This window comes from Oratosquilla oratoria, chromosome 2 (assembly GCF_046742065.1).
Source record: "Oratosquilla oratoria isolate Oo_2021 chromosome 2, ASM4674206v1, whole genome shotgun sequence".
Taxonomy (NCBI): Eukaryota; Metazoa; Arthropoda; class Malacostraca; order Stomatopoda; family Squillidae; genus Oratosquilla; species Oratosquilla oratoria.
This window is the reverse complement of record NC_134778.1, coordinates 66,737,708-66,750,207: the sequence shown is the minus strand read 5'-3', so window position 1 is coordinate 66,750,207 and position 12,500 is coordinate 66,737,708.

Sequence of the window (12,500 nt, the reverse complement as noted above, 5' to 3'; positions counted from 1 at the left end):
CCTCTTTCTATTCTTTATTCTTTTCTTGCTTGTCTTCTCTCTATTCGTCTTCACGTTCCCCTTCGTTCCCTTCCACTTCCTCTCCCTCTTCCCCTTTCCCTACCTTTCTCTTTCTTCCTCTTCTTTCTGTCCCTGTTCCTCCTCCACCTCTTCCTCTTTTTTCTCTTCTTCCTCCTCCTCCTCCACAAATCTGTCTCTTTCCCTCTTCCTCCTCCTCCTCCTCTTCTTCTTCTTCTTCTTCTTCTTCTTCTTCTTCTTCTTCTTCTTCTTCTTCTTCTTCTTCTTCTTCTTCTTCTTCTTCTTCTTCTTCTTCTCTTCTTCTTCTTTTACTCTTCTTCTTCTTCTTCTTTTGCTCTTCTTTTTCTTCTTCATCTTTCTCTTTCTTTTTTTTCTTCTTCTTCTTCTTCTTCTTTCTCTTCTTCTTCTTCTTCGTTCTTCTTCTTCTTCTTTCTTGTTTTCTTCTCCTTCTTCCTTCTTCTTCTTTTTCTTCTTCTTCTTCTTCTTCTTCTTCTTCTTCTTCTTCTTCTTCTTCTTCTTCTTCTTCTTCTTCTACTTCTTCTTCTTCTTCCTCCTCCTCCTCTACAGCTCCTCCATACCTCCACAGTTTAGTATCTATTGTACTCATCCCCTCCATCCCACTCCATTCCCTCTTCCTCCTCCCTCTTCTTCCTCCATCTTCTCTTACTTTTCTTCCTGTTACATCTCCTTCTAATCCTCCTTTTTCTTCTCCTCCTCCCTCTCCCAGCCCTCTTCCTTCTTCTCCTTCCTCTCTAATTATTTTTTCTTCTCTTCTACATCTTCCCTTCCCTCCTCTTTCTCTTCCTCCTTTTTCTTCATCATCTCCTCCACTTTTCCTTCTCCCAATATTCCTCCTCCTCTTCTACATCCTCACGTTCTTCCTCCTCCTCCTTTTCCTTCATACTCTCCTTCTCCTCCTCCTCCCTTTCCCAATATTCCTCCTCCTCTTCTACATCCTCACGTTCTTCCTCCTCCTCCTTTTCCTTCATACTCTCCTTCTCCTCCTCCTCTCTCTCCCAATATTCCTCCCCCTCTTCCATATTCTCCCTCTCCTCCTTCTCCTCCTCCTCCTCTTCCTTTTCCTTCACACTCTCCTTCTTCTCCTCTTCCCTCTCCCAGTATTTCTTTTCCTCTTCACCTCCCTATCCTCCTCCCCTTCTCTTCTCCTTTTCCTTCATCTACTCCCTCTCCTCCTCCTCTCCTCTTCCTCCTCCTCCTCCTCGAAATCCGATCTCCTCTCCACTGTCTATCCTTTTCTCCTTCCCTTCCACTCTCCCTTCCACTTTTCCTTTCCCTCCTCCTCCTCCTCATTCCTCCTCTTTCTTTCGAATTATCTAATAATTTTCTTCACGTGCCTGAACAGCCTCCAGTTGATTTTATTTATTCATTTCATCTATCTAATTTTATTTTATTTTATTTGATTTTATTTTTATTTCTATTTCTATTTTTTATTTCATTTTATTTCATTTTTAATCTATTTATTTTTTATTCATTCTATTTTATTTTTTTTTATTTTTTTTATTTTTTTGCTTTTATTGTATTCAGTGCTCTTTGTGTTTCCTTCTATTTCCTTCCATATGACTTTTATTTTCGCTTGTTACTCTTTCCTTCCTCTTTAACTCACTCTCTTCCCATGCCCGCTCTCCCCTTCTCTTCTCTCTCTTTCTCTTTTTTCACTCTACTCTTCTTCCTCCTATCACTTCCCTTCAGTTCCCTTCCCTTCCTTTCTCTCTCTTTCTCTTTTTTCCCTTCCCTCTCTTTCCTCTACTCTTTTTATTTTCTATCCTCACTTCCCTTCCCTTCCTTTCCCTTCCCCTCCCTTCGCTTCCCTTTCCTTTCATCCTTCATTTGCCTTCTTCCTCTTACCTCATCTTCCCTTCACATCCCTTCCTTTCCTTTCTTCTAGTCTTCCTTCTCCTCCTCTTCCTCCTCCTCCTCTTCTTCCTCCTCCTCCTCTTCTTCCTCCTCCTCCTCTTCTTCCTCCTCCTCCTCCTCCTCCTACATCCCAATATCTACTCTCGCCCCCATATCTTCCCTTTCATCCTTCCATTTCCTCCAATCTTCCTCTCCCTTCCATCCACTCCTATTCTTCCCTTCCACTCCCTCTTTCTACTCCCTAACCCACTCCTCCCTAATCTTTTCTCTTTTTCCCTCCTCCCCTCCTCCTCTCCTCCTCTCCTCCCTTCCCCTCCTCCCCTCCTCCCTTCCCCATCCTCCCCTCCTCCCTTCCCTCTCCTCCTAACCCACCTCTTCCTCTCCTTCCTCCTCCTCTAATCTCCTCCTCTCTTCCCTCCTCTTCCCTCACCTCATCCCGTCCCACCTTCCCAATTCCTCCCTCCTCTTCCCCTAGCCTTCCCCTCCCTCCACCTTCTCTTCCTCCCCACCTTACCTCCTCCTCCTCCTCCTCCCCCACGTCTTCCCCTCCTCCCTCCTCCTCCTCCTCTTCCTCCTCCTCCCCCTCCCCAATGTCTTATCCTCCCTCTTTCTCCTCCTCTTCCTCCAGCCTCCTCCCCTCCTCCTCCTTCTCCTCTTCCTCCATCCTCCTCCCCTCCTCCTCCTCCACTCCTTACCTGACGTTACGACCAACACTAAACCTCCAGGGTATCCATCATCTTGCCGCCTCCCCCTCCCACTCCCCCTAACCCTCCCCCTCGCCCTCCCTCTCTCCTCACCAGCTCCTCCATCCTCGCCTCGATCTCCAACACTTCTCCCTCATTTACTGATATTTGAAAGGAATTGGCCTAGATCTTATTCATGTATACACACACAAACACACACACACACGTACACGCACACACATATATATACATATATATAATATATATGTATATAAATTATTGTATATATATGTATATATATATATATATATATATATATATATATATGTATGTATATATGTATATATATATACATATATATATATATATATATATATATATACATATACATGTGTGTGTGCAAATGTATGCGTCTCTGTGTATGTGGTTCACCATTCACCATGGTCTTTAGATCACGTGTTGGACTCGTGTGTGTATGTGTGTGTGTGTGTGTGTGTGTGTGTGTGTGTGTGTGTGTGTGTGTGTGTGTGTGTGTGTGTGTGTGTGTGTGTGTGTGTGTGTGTGTGTGTGTGTGTGTGTGTGTGTGTGTGTGTGTGTGTGTCCAGATCACCACACGGAAAAAGACTGAAAAACCGAGCGCTTTCGTCTATATTGACATTTTCAAGTACCTTGAAAATGTCAATATAGACGAAAACGTTTGATTTTTCAGTCTTTCATTTTCCGTGTGGTGATCTGTACATTTGTGAATCACGTGTTCAAGTTATTTTTGCTGCATTTTTTGTTCTGTGTATTTGTGTGTGTGTGTGTGTGTGTGTGTGTGTGTGTGTGTGTGTGTGTGTGTGTGTGTGTGTGTGTGAGTGTGTGTGTGTGTGTGTGTGTGTGTGTGTGTGTGTGTGTGTGTGTGTGTGTGTGACTGTGTGTGTTTGTGTGTGTGTGTGTGTGTTTGTGTGTGTGTTTGTGTGTTTGTGTGTGTGTGTCTCTGTGTGTGTGTGTGTGTGTGTGTGTGTGTGTGTGTGTGTGTGTGTGTGTGTGTGTGTGTGTGTGTGTGTGTGTAAAATGTATATGTATACTTATATGTATACGTATATATATACATATTATATATATATATAGATATATATATATATGTATTCTAAATAAAAAAAAATTAATCGCGCCACTAATTTCAGAATACGGCCAAAAGGGTTACAACCGTCGACCGTGAGCTGTAGGTGTTTTTGTGAAGAATCTTTGTCCAACGACCCGAAGAAGAACTCGAAGAAATCGAAGAAGAAGAAGAAGAAGAAGAAGAAGAAGAAGAAGAAGAAGAACTCGAAGAAGAAGAACTCGAAGAAGAAGAACTCGAAGAACTCGAAGAAGAGGAAGAAGAAGAACTCGAAGAACTCGAAGAAGAAGTAGAAGTAGAACTCGAAGAAGAAATCGAAAAACTCGAAGAAGAAGAACTCGAAGAACTCGAAGAACTCGAAAAAGAAGAACTCGAAGAACTCGAAAAAGAAGAACTCGAAGAACTCGAAAAAGAAGAACTCGAAGAACTCGAAAGAGAAGAACTCGAAGAAGAACTCGAAGAAGAAGAACTCGAAGAAGAAGGAGAACTCGAAGAAGAAGAACTCGAAGAACTCGAAGAAGAACTCGAAGAACTCGAAGAAGAACTCGAAGAAGAACGAACTCGAAGAACTCGAAGAAGAACTCGAAGAACTCGAAGAAGAACTCGAAGAACTCGAAAAGAACTCGAAGAACTCGAAAAAGAACTCGAAGAACTCGAAGAAGAACTCGAAGGAGAACTCGAAGAAGAACTCTTTATTTTCCAAAAAAGGGGCGTAGCCCAGGGCGCGCAGCGCCGCAGGCCAAGGCCCCCGGCGTAGCTGGGCCGGCGCAGCCGGTGGGCTTGTATATATATATATGCATATATATATATGTATGTATGTATGTATACATGTATATACACTTATACATTTATATACACATGTACATGCTGATAAATATATATATATTTATATTTGTATATACATATGCATTTTTATATACATGCATATATACATATATATATATATATATATATGTATACTTTTATATACATATATAAACATATATGTATACATGTAAGTCTATATATACATATATAACAAAAAGCGTTTTGGGTGCTCTGAGTCCTTTTTACATTTTACTGAGATTTAAATTACAAAAAATATATAGATAAATAAATAAATAAATAAAACACATAATTCGAACAAAGACGAATAATAACTAAAGAGACGAAGACGTTTCAGATGCCCGAGTTCTTTCACTGGGCGTCCAAATCGTCACTTTTAACTCAAGTCGTCGGAGGGTCGCTGGGCGTGAGACGCTCTGTGTTCGGCGCCAAGTTCACGGCGCCAAGTTCACGGCGCCAGAGAATCCGTCACTGCGGTCGGGAATCCCGACGCCCTCACAATGTAAGTGGACTTCTTAGAATGACGTAGACGATTCTCTTAGTTAGCTAAGTCGGGTTTTTTGAGAAGCTTACACGAATTCCTGGGTTAGTTCGGACGAGAATTCATTGGCTAGGTCACATGGCTCCATAGGGTAGGATTAGGTCAGAGGACATCCTAACCAAGGTCAGAGGATTCCCTAGCCTAGTCTATGTCACAACAATCCTTAGGATGGGCTAGATCAGAGGACTCCTTTGACTAGTCTAGGTCAGAAAACTCCCTAGCAAAGGCTAAGTCAGAAGACTCCCTAGCCTGGTCTAGTCAGACGACTCCCTAGCCTGGTCTAGGTGACAATACTCCTTAGGTGTATGGAAGTTTTGAAAGGTGACGTAGTACCTTTGTCTGCAGAGCAGCCGCATCCCTTGAGATGGCTCCGAAATACGGGTTGTCACTGACACCTCAACTCTCACTTGCCCGACTCCAGGCGCCACGCCAGGGTCAACCATCTCGACTGATGAGCTGAACCAAGTGAAGGGCCCCTTTGCCTTGTGTGCTAGTCTAATGAGACAAAGGCTTCTGGTGTTCACCAAGGGCATGTGCACTGAGACGGGAGACTGAATATTTATTTCCACATTTTCTGGTACATAGAAGCAAAGCTACCAGACAGGTCGTCAATGTTTTGCTTGCCATCTGGTGCCTAGTGACTCTGCCGAGTGTGATTCACCACTGTCTTGTATCACGTACTGGACTCGTGATCGACAGCTATTTCACTCCCGGAAGAGAGCTCAGAGCCCATATATGACCGATCTATGGGTAATGTTGTGATCTTACACGCACACACAAACCCAATTCCCCACCCACGAGAGTTGGAGTAACAACTCGCAGCCCAGCGATACTGAAATTATTTCAGCCCTTGGTGGGAGTCGAACCCAGACCACCGTAGTGGCAGTCACGAACGTTACCACTGCGTGTGTGAGTTTAGGTGTGCCCAAGCATCCTCCTCACATTAATATGTTTATAAGTGTATGTACTTTGTTCCCTCCCTTTCGTGCATCATCCATCATTCATAATTATAACTTTTATGTTTAAGGACACAGTCCGTTTCATGATATACTTAGGTTGATATAGGAAATGAGAACCATTACCTATTCAGTTTAGTTATCTATTTATTTTATTTATTTACTTATTTATTCATTTATCTATTTATTTATTTATTTATTTATTTACTTATTTCATTTATTTATTTTATTTTTATTTATTCATTTTTTTTTTCAAGACGCTTGTTAGCATCATGAAAATGGAAGATGAAAGATCAAACAGTACTTAAGATTACAAATTCATTTGAGATATTCTAAGTCCTACATTCACACGTTTAGAAAAAATCTACAAATCATTCCAAGGATTGGATATGTATATCTAAGAGAATATAAAAGATAAATAAACAAATAGGTCAGTAGATTAGTAAATGAGTTGATAAAGAGATAAATGAATAAATAGATAAATAAATAAATAAATAGATAAATAAGTAAATAAATAAATGGATAAATACATCAATCAATCAATCAATAGATAAATAAGTAAATAGATAACTATATAAATCAATCAATCAATCCATAGAAGTATGAATAAACAAACAAATAAATGACTAAATAAACAAACAAAATTAAATGAGACAGAAAAAGATAAAAAAAAAAAAAAAGTGACAAACGATTCCCAAGAGAAAATCACGTCTGCCGTGCGCCGACCAGTCAATGTACTTTCTACATTCATACAAACATTAACATCAACATTACATGCAACATTGGCCACAAAAAATCCAGACATGAGCAACCTGCGGAACATCATTGAGTCAATATAGGGTAAATATTATTAAAATATCTTTACAGATATATACAACATATACTGTAATACGAAGGATGTGGTCAGAGTGTATATTATTAGTATATATATATATATATATATTTATATATATATACATATATATATATATATATACATACATATTTATATATATATATATATATCATATAATATATATACATATACATATCCATATAATATATATACATATATATATATATATATATATATATATGCATATATACACCAACATATACAAAATATAGCAAACCCTACCGACATCCAACGGTCAATAGAGGGTGTACATTATTAGAATATTTATATGGACATATAAAGAATATAGAAGGGAGGATGTGGTGGACATGAGGACCCCGAATAGGAAAATGCCCTAATGGTCTCCGAGTCTTTTGCAGAAAGCAGATGACAGAGAACCATAAACCCGATGAACAAGCCCTTCGGGAAATCAACAGAGCCTTGGCTCCCCAAGTGCCTCAAGACATCGACCGACTTGTCACGAGCCCCTCTCCCCCACTCCTCCACTCCCCCTCCCTCCCCCCACTCCCTCCCTTCCCCACCGTCGTCACAGACCCGAATAAAATCGTCTGACGCTAACTAGAAGACAACAAATAATTCATGCACTTTTTTTAATCAAAATTTCTTCAAGAATATCAAAATGAGGAGAACCTCTTGGTCTATTCGGACAAACCGAGACGGACTTCGAATCTAATTGTCTTCGTGGAAAGTACTTCTTTAGCAATTACCAGCGTTTCTATCCTTAAAAGCCGAAAAGGGGGAATAATAAAAGTGGCAAATGAGAGATTCAAGAAGGGAAGTAAATAGGAAATATAGTAGATGAAATTAATCAATATTACCTTGATTATATTTATTCATTCGTTTGTTTATTCATTTATCAATCTATTTACGTATTTATTTGTTTGTTTGTTTATTTGTTTTTCTTTCTTTTTAGTAGAAATTAATATTGGCTTCGTGGTAAAGAGACAAACTTTTGTTTCTTTAGTTGAAAAATATATATATATTTTTTAAATAATAACTGCTCCTTGTTTCCAGGTTTTTTAAAACATAATTTATTTTACTACCTTTCCTCCTAACTAACTTCTAAAACGGGATGCGGTAAATGGTCCTGTCCTCCTATTTTCTTCAGTATCTCTCTCTCTCTCTCTCTCTCTCTCTCTCTCTCTCTCTCTCTCTCTCTCTCTCTCTCTTTCTCTTATACATATACACACATACACACACACACACACACACACACACGCGCGCGCGCGCGCACACACACTATCCCTCATCCAAGACATTTGTTCTTGTGTAGTCTTCCATTTAACACCCCATTCAAGACGCCCAGAAGAATGTTCAACCATGGACTCAATTTGGACAAACTGCCTTTGCACTAGAGTTTATGAGGGAATTAAACGTATATTCTTAGCCTATTGCTCGACCGGTGACTGGGTTCACCATCGCCCCAACCAATTACGAGGAAGGAGGAGAGAGCGAATGAAAATGGAATAAGTCATAGGCCTTATAGAGATCTATGAACGAGTATGCAATTAACGCCAAATGGCGAGTGTGACTTTTTTAATCATTACGAAAATTTTGCAATTTCTTTATTTTGATGGAACATCAGTGAAGTAAGTTTAGAATGAGTGCTTGAGTTGATGTCGAATAGAACGCAAACTATATCAATCTCTACTGGAATTGATATAATATCAGTGAAGTGAGTTTAGGGTGAAGTTTTGAATTAATGTCGAATAGAACGTAAACTATATCAATCTCTACTGGAATTGATATAACATCAGGAAGTGAGTTTAGAGTGAGTGCTTGAGTTGATGTCGAATAGAACGTAAACTATATCAATCTCTACTGGAATTGATGCTGCTTAAGTGGAACAGCGCAACCCGGGAGATGAGAGGAATCTACTGATCGTAGATTAAGGTAGATGAAAGAGCTCTAGTGATCGTAAGATGCAATCCATAGTTACGATGTGGTCTAGGTGGTGCACCAGTGCATTTCTCATACTTTTACGACCCTCAGCTGGTTCTCTTGTGACCCCAGATGGTCCGGTTAACGACCAAGACCCCAGTGCGCAGCCAGCTGCACCCCCCCCTACCTCCCGTTCCGGACCAGCTGTCGCAGCGTCTCTCTCGACCGTGTCGTCCTTGTGCGCACACACACACACACGCACATGCATACACATATATATGCACACACACACACACACACACACACACACACACACACACACACACACACACACACACACACACACACACACACACACACACACACACACACACACACACACACACACACACACACACACACACACACACACACTCATGTACACATATATGTTTCCAGGCTGACGCCAGACGATTTTATTCACCTGAGAGAGGAGCCCCATAATTGAAGAGGTTGGTGATCTCTTCCCTCTTCCTCTTCCTCTCTTCCTCTTCCTCTCTCCCCTCCAATTTTTCCCATTTTCCTCTTCTCCTGGTGTTCCAACTTCTATCGTTTCTATTAGTTTGTTTCACTCTTTTTCTCTCTTTCATTCTCATTTCCTCTTTTCCCTGCTCATCCTCCTTCACCTCCTGCTCCTCTTCTTTCTTCTCCACTTCTTCCTCCTCCTCATCTTCTTTCCTCTCCTCGTCCCCTTTTTCATCATCATCTTCCTCCTCTTCCTCATCATCTCATTCCTCCTCGTCTTCCTACTTTTCATCTTCTCCCTTCTCCTCTCCGTCCCCTTTCTTATCTTCTTCTTCCTCATCTTCTTCGTCACCTCATTCTTCCTCCTCTTTGTCTCCTTTCTCCTCCTCTTCCTCCTCTTCATCGTCTTCTTCTTCCTCCTCGTCCTCCTTTTCTTTCTCCTCCCTTATCTATTCTACTCCTTCCTCCATTCCTCTTTCCTTCCTCTTGCTCCTCTTCTTCCTCTTCCTTCCATTCCTGTTCCTCTTTCTCATCCTCCACATCTTCTTCCTTCCCTAACCTAACCTAACCTAACCTAACCTAACCTAAGCTAACCTAACCTATCCTAACCTAACCCCTCCATATTACGATTTCCCCTTCTCCTCTGCCTCTTCCTCCATCTCCTTCCCCTGTTCCTCCTCCTCCTCCTCCTCCTCATTTGTGTCAACGTCATCTTCCCCTCTGTGCCTAACCGAACTCCCAAGGTGCCATCACTGCTGACACTCCCCCCTCCCCCCATGCTGGCACCCCCCTCCCTTCCCCTCTTCAACTCCCCCTCCCTCTCCCCCTCCCCATCCCTTCCATCATCCATTCCTCTTCCCCTAATAATCATTCCCCTCTCCTTCCCATATTAACACCTCCCTCCCCATCCCCCTTCTCCTCTCCCCCTCTCACCTCTCCCCCTCCCCTCTCTCCCTCCCCCTCTTCCTCTCCTTCTCCCCCATCCGTTCCTCTTCCTCTTTCCCCTTGTCTCCTCCTCCTCTCACCCTCCCCATCCACATTCCCCTCCTTCCCTATCAGCTTTTACCCTGTTCCCTCCTCTCCCTCCTCTCCCTCCCTCCTCTCTCTGCCTTCCCCACCCCGCCCTCTCAATCCCATCTTCTATCTCTTCCCTCCCCCTTTTAGTGATACCCCTAAGGACCACAGTCACACATTCCTTTTTATGGTTGGAGATTAATCTCCACTCAGAGAGGAATGTTGATCGCAGTTAAACTATCATTATCTCTCTAATTTGTCATTTTCCTTTTTTTTTTTAATATTTTCTTAACTAATTACCACCTTCATTACTCCATTTCTTCCAGGATAGAAGCGCTGGTTACCATCAACATAAAACTAAATTCTTTTTCTTTGTTAAATCCCAGTTTTAGGGAGTTAAATTTTAACTCGCTTAACTCCTTTCATGGCGATGACCTGGTTTATAAGGCATAGTTTCGACTATTCACTGAATTAGGCAGAAGAAGAGTCTCGTTATTTTCCAGTAACTGGCTTCCCGCTGAGGCAATCACAGGAAACACAAAACTCGAACTTTTAGCACTCAGTTGGATGACGTCATAAGTTATATATTCCGTATTATATCTATTTATTTAATCATATTTTTCTTTATCTATTTATCCGTGCAATTATTTTCTATTTATTTATTTATTTACCTATTTATCTATTTATATATTTTTATTTATCTGTCTTTTTACTTATTTATTTGTAGATTCATTTTGCTGTCTTCGTTTTCCTTATGATTTTAAATGATCTATTTATCTATCAATTTATCCATTTATTCATTCACTTATCAATTTATTAATTTTTCCTATCTCTTTCTTTATCTTTCTCTTGCTTCATTTGTATCTTAATTATTTTCTCATATATTTAATTTATTTTTTAGTTTCACTTATATTATCATTGATGTATTTTTTATCGTTCTGTGTTTATTATTCAAAGGAAAAAAATCCCGAAAAGGAGATCAAATGAGATTTTCAGGATTTTCAGGATCAAATCATCTTTTGTATTTGCTGTTATTATGATTTCTTGTCGAATTATTTATCTATTTACCTATTTATATAATTATTGATCTACTCATTTACGCGTTTCTTCTGTATCTGGCTTTCTATGGACCAAAAGGTCTTGGTTAACCATTTTATATTTATCTTTTTATTTGTTTAATTTTCTTTATTATTTATTTATCTATTTATTTATCTATTAATTTATTTATAGTTACCTATTTGTTCATTTATCTACGTATCTATTTATTTACTTATCTATTTATTTATTTATTATTTATCTATTTCTATTACTATCATTATTATTATTATCATTATTATTATCATAATTATTATTATTATTATTATTATTATTATTACTATTATTATTATTATTATTATTATTATCATTATTATTATTATTATTATTATTATTATTATTATTATTATCATTATTATTATTACTACTACTTTTATTATTATTATTATTATTATTATTATCATTAATTTTATTATTATTATTATTATTGTTATTATTATTATTATTATTATTATTATTATTATTATTATTTTATTATTATTATCATTATTATTATTATTATTATATTATTATTATAGTTTATTATCAATTATTATTATTACTATTATTATTACTATTATTATTATTATCATTATTATTAACATTATTATTATCATTATTATTATTATCTTAATTATTATTATTATTTTTATTATTATTATTTTTATTAATTATTATTATTATTATTATTATTATTATTATTATTATTATTATTATTATTATTATTATTATTATTATTATTATTATTATTATTATTATTATTATTATTATTATTATTATTATTATCATTATTATTATTTTAACAAAACCATTGCCAACCATTCATACTTTAGAATAAAGAATTGAACATGTTTCTACACAAACTTCATCTGACCTCTCCTCTTCTCCACTCCTTTCTCCCCGTTCTCTAACATCCCCCCCACCTCCTTCTACCAACCCCCCAAACTCCCTCTCACCCCTCATAAACCCCCTACCCCCTACACTGCCCCCCATCACCCTCTACCTCTTCCCACAACCCCCCTCACTCCTACTCACCCCCCCCTCCGTCCACCTCCTCCTCCCCCCTCCCCCCTCCCCCCCTCCCCACCCGACCCCGTTCTGTGCCCCGGAGTGAGCATATGACGTGAGA